Source organism: Dreissena polymorpha, chromosome 11, assembly GCF_020536995.1.
Source record: "Dreissena polymorpha isolate Duluth1 chromosome 11, UMN_Dpol_1.0, whole genome shotgun sequence".
NCBI lineage: Eukaryota > Metazoa > Mollusca > Bivalvia > Myida > Dreissenidae > Dreissena > Dreissena polymorpha.
The window spans coordinates 23,582,914-23,588,552 of NC_068365.1; the positions used below are offsets into that span (position 1 = coordinate 23,582,914).

The 5,639-nt window shown below is 35.3% G+C and overlaps 1 long non-coding RNA gene across 1 annotated transcript; it reads right to left on the reverse strand.

Moving 5' to 3' along the window:
- Positions 1–765: 765 nt before the first annotated feature.
- Positions 766–1,407, reverse strand: LOC127851625 (uncharacterized). The gene is made up of 3 exons (XR_008035857.1): positions 1,276–1,407; positions 1,028–1,087; positions 766–796 (listed from the first exon to the last, which is right to left on the reverse strand). It is a non-coding gene; the product is annotated as an uncharacterized LOC127851625 (long non-coding RNA).
- Between the last annotated feature and the right edge of the window lie 4,232 nt (positions 1,408–5,639).

Genomic DNA, 5,639 nt, shown 5'->3' on the forward strand with positions numbered 1-5,639 from the left:
CGGACAGACAGACGGACGGCGGAGATAACCATAATATCCCCACGCTTTTCAAAAAGCGAGGGGATAATTAGCTTATTTTTCTGCAGCCATAATGCTTATTAATGAAATTTCTTATAATGAAGCCGTGATCACGTGGTTATGAATAAAGGCCGCGTGTGTACCACTGCACATAGATGAAAACAAAGTACACAAAGTACATTATTGAAATTAAACATGAATGGGGATTGTTTTTGATAACAATTAATGTTTCATAGATAATGATAAAATAATCATTTTTATGCAAATTAAACAATTATTAACAAAATTAATTTATAATCACTCACATATTGACACAATGACATAATCACTTTTTTAAAAGAAGAAAGCAGCAACAAAACATGTTCATTATGAACTATTATTTTTTCTGCTATTGGAATTCCTCAATTGGCTAAATGACTGTAGAATGTCAAATATATCAAGGCTTTCTCTAACTTGCTCTTCTTAAACAGCTAACAATAAAGATATTAACTAATTATACGTATCAAATAGTGTAAAATCTGCAGAAACAAACTGACTGATTCAATAACGTACATTATTATCACATGTACCTCGTGCATCATTATTTAAATATGAAGTAATTAAACGAAGAAAAATCTATCAGATTCATGATTCAATTCAATATTTGTATCGAATTAACATAGGCATGTTTCTTAATTATTACCAATAACCCTTTATGTATGAATAATGTTAAATTGATAATAAAATAAGATATAAAACAATACATACGGAGAAGTCGATGACAATCCATCGTAGACACCTGCAAAAACGCGTGTGCGTAAAGTTGACATTTGTTGAAAACCAAATCCTCAATATTATTATGACATGTCTGTTTATGGAAAACATTTTATATGTCTTGTTGCATTAATATAATCGAAATCGCCCAATAAGCGAGAAACAGAATCAATATTCTCAACATTTAAACGGTGCAGGCACAGTAAGATTCCATACAACTAACACCATCAACATTACAAGCGTTTTTTAAACTCACGGTTTGTTATTTCGTTCCTGCTGCTCAAATCATCGTACACTGTTGTATGGCTTTTTTGACCTGCAATTATTGTTTTTTATTAAATTTATAGTTTAACATACATTAATAAAAAAAATAATGGCCAATATTACATATGCATAAGCTATTTGAACAACGCGTACAGACCATAAAATGTACATTTGGTCAACATGAGATTTATTTTTAGTTTACGATTGAATATTCCATAGCATTCACTCAATGAAACTAACTTTTCTTTGTGAAGCGAATATTATAAGTCAGACGCAAATAAATCAAAATTGCGATGACGCCGACAAGAAGAAGTCCTGGAACAACTCCTCCAACAATGAAACCAATCTGTGTCACCGATTTCTGAGTTGCACTTGTGTCTGAAAAATCAATGCTACAATACATTATGAGCGATTATTGTAGTTCTCGTTTCATTTTAATCAGCATAAGCGAATTATTTTATTTATCACAGGTTGTTGATGTAAACATCATGCTTATTGTGTTAAAGTACTGCAAACTTTACCTAACATTGTAAATGTTATAGGGTCACTAATATCTGATGATCCGATCTTGTTTATTGCATATATCCGAGCTTGATATCGCGTTGCTGGACTTAAGTTGTCGACTGTGAAGTTCATCATGGGCACAGATTTGTCCTCAACAACAGACACGTGATCCCATCTTTGTGAATCAGTTCTTTTGTATTCGATGTAAAATGTTTGCATATCACCTCCGTTGTAGCCAGTAAGCCAGTAAAACATAACTGAAGATTGGGAATGCAGAGGTTGTGTGGAAAAGAAGTATCTTGGCATTTCTGGTCTAGCTGTTACAAAAGAATCGATAAATCATTATATCGATGCATTTGTTGTATCCAACATATTACTAGCTTTTCAAAGGTTACGAAAACACGAACAACAATCACTGTCTCGTTTCTGTTATGCACAGAATGCCAATTACAAATATATCAAAATGCGATAGGTCGCATACCCTATGAAGGCAATTCAATAAGCTTTACTTATCCATGATCAGCACTATACCTGTTTATTCGTTTAATTCAGCATGGAAACATAGTGTTTGGTGTATGAGGCCTGCTTTCGGAGTTGTGCTAGTGCCCCATTATTTGGTACACATGTGACTAACAGGAATTTCACATTAGGTTTCTTTAAAGTACGCACTTGTAACCTTAAACAACTACACATGAAAAGTTTAAATCTCGGCCGATATGTAATTGAACAAGACCTGCGTTTGTAAAACACAATGCCCCTTACTGTACTTTGAAGCCACAAAGCAGCCATATCCCTATTGAAAACATCACGACGAGGTTACGGTCTGTTGATATTTGACAAAGTTTTGTCATGAAGGTAGATTTACATACCAAAAAAAGCTCAATATCTAAAAGCGTTGCGTAAATAAACAAGAGGGCCTGAAAAGCCCAAAGTCGCTCACCTGAGATAAAAAGAAATGACCTGTTCTTTGCAGCCCAAAATATCAATGGAACAAATGTTCTTACCAAGTTTCATGAAGAATGAACAACTAATGGCCCCTTGGCGGACATGTGTTTTAACAGACCTGAACCATTTTTTAACTCTTCCAAGATATGTCCAAATTGCATGAAGATTGGGCAAAAAATGTTTCTTCTAGACTGTTCACATGTTTCACTATATAAATATAAAGAAAACCGCTCCACTCCCCGGCGGCCATGTTTTTTCACTGATCACGGCCATTTTCAAACTCGTCCGAGACATCCACATAACTAATGTTTTGACAAAATTTCATGATGATTAGGCAAAAAAATGAGACTTCTAGAGTGTTCACAAGCTTTTTTACCATATAAATATAAGGAAAAAGACCCCCCCCTGGCGGCCATGTTTTTTTACCGATCCAAACCATTATCGATCTCAACTGTCGTATCCAGGTGTGGTAGTGCGGTCTCCTTCGCTTACGCAAATGAACCGGTCACAGGACGGTTACGAGTTATGTAACTTTGTGAGCACTTATGTAATGCGGAAATATTGATTTGACTAACGCTTATTTCCGGTCGGAATGACACCACTGACTGGTTGTAATTCAATTAACTAAAGGCGTCCAGCCAGAGACGCCTGAATACACTCAAAGAATTTATTTATAAGTGAAAACCAAAGCAGCTTTAACAAAAATAACTTACTTTTATTCCAAGAACTCGGAACATGAAGAACAATGACTAAGAATTAAGAACAGGTACAAGCCAAGTCTAAGGAATCTAAGTATCGTTACAAAAATAAACAGCATACAGCAAATACCTTAATGAATGTAAAAAGAAGTTCACAATCTGTCAAAAAACTGATATAAATATTAGTTACTGTAAGTCTAGAAAGTGCTTCAAAAATCTAGTTTACAAAATAGGTCTAACTTAATCTAAAGAACAATATTTATGGAGATTAGGAAACTTTAGTGAATCAAATGTAAAAATAAGAAGAATTTACTAAAGTTATTTTAATAAAATGGAGTCTTTCTAATTCCGAAAATACCAAAAAAAATCTAAGTAATAAGAATAATTGAGAAAATAATGCCAAAATGTCTCTATGCTGGTGTTAAAATAATTTAGAGTTTAATTATTTCAAAATTCCAACCTTTTTCCAGAGCTGTTACCTTTTCAAGAAAGCATCAAGAGGTGATTAAATCAGCCAAAACAGCTTATTTTATACAGTTCAGAAGAGATCACTGGCAGAGTAGTATATTTTCCCTCAGAACAGTCCATTTATCAATGATCAATATCTTCCCAAATTCCAGAGCAGAACTAAAAATAGATAACTGAACCAGGTTAAACAAGGACGATAAATACTGCAAAACCATGTACATGTTGTCTTTCTTTCAGCTATCTCTTAGTTGATAGGCTTATCATAAGTGCTAATGGCTAAACAGTTATGTTAATTATGAAAATTCTGTGTTATGAAAAATTACATAATACAGTTAATGTTACATAATAATGACATAATAAATCCAAACTTTACTACACAGGACACAAATGTCCTGACCAAATTTCATGAAGATTGGGCAAACTAGAGTGTTAACAAGATTTTACTAAAGCCTTATATAGCTATATAAGCAAAAATGCCCCACCCCTTTGCAGCCATATTTTCAAGCAAAGGTTACCATTTTTGAACTCATCCAATATATCATTGGGACAAATCTTCTGAGCAAGTTTCATGAAGATTTGAAAATAAATGTAGCCTCTAGAGTGTTAACAAGGTTTTACTACAGCCATATACGAAAAAAGCCCCGCCCTCTGGCGGCCATGATTTTCAACCAACCGGCATCATTTTCGAACTCGTCCAAGATATTATTGGGATGAATCTTCTGATCAAGTTTCCTGAAGATCAGACAATAAATGTGGCCTCTAGAGTGTCAACAAGATTTTACTATAGCCATATAAGGAAAAATGCCCCGCCCCTTGGCAGCCATTTTTTTTAAGCAAACGATACCATTTTCAAACTCGTCCAAGATATCATTGAGTCCAATCTTCTGAGCAAGTTTCATGAAGATCTGAAAATAAATGTGGCCTCTAGAGTGTTAACAAGGTTTTACTATAGCCATAAAAGAAAAAATGCCCCGCCCCCTGGCAGCCATGTTTTTCAACCAACCAGCGTCATTTTTGAACTCATCCAAGATATTATTGGGGTGAATCTTCTGACCAAGTTTCATGAAGATCGGACAATAAATGTGGCCTCTAGAGTGTTAACAAGATTTTACTATAGCCATATATAGCCATATAAGGAAAAATGCCCCGCCCCTTTGCAGCCATGTTTTTCAAGCAAACGTAACCATTTTCGAACTCATCCAAGATATCATTGGGACCAATCTTCCGATCAAATTTCATGAAGATTTGACAATACCGGTAAATGTTGAGTGTTAACAAGGTTTTACTATAGCCATATAAGGAAAACTGCCCCGCCCCCTGGCGGCCATGTTTTCTCACCGATCTGGACCATTTTCAAACTCGTCCGAGATATCAATGAGACCAATGTTTTGACCAAGTTTCATGATGATTGACCAAGTTTCATGATGATTGGGCAAAAATTGTGACTTCTAGAGTCTTCACAAGGTTTCTCTATAGCCATATAAGGAATACTGCCCCGCCCCCTGGCGGCCATGTTTTTCAACAAACCGGAACCATTTTTGAACTCAACCAACATATCATTTAGACAAACATTTTGACAAAGCTACATGAAGATTTGGCATCAAAAATGACTTCTACAGTGTTCACAGGGTTTTTCTTTTTTTAACCTAGTGACCTAGTTTATTACCCAGCATAACCCAGTTTCGAACTCAGTCGAGGTATCAATGGGACAAATGTTCTGACCAAATTTCATGAAGATCAGACAATAAATGTGGCCTCTAGAGTGTTCACAAGGAAAAAAGTTGACGACGGACGACGCACGACGGACGACGGACAAAAAGCGATCACAAAAGCTCTTTATGAGCACGTTGTGCTCAGGTGAGCTAAAAAAAAAAAGGTGACGACCCACAATAAGACTGAGTCACAGACTGATGACAGCGTTTCAAAAGCTACATCCTAATGTTAACGCTATAAGTGTTCATCCGACGAATCTATTATGTATATTATGAA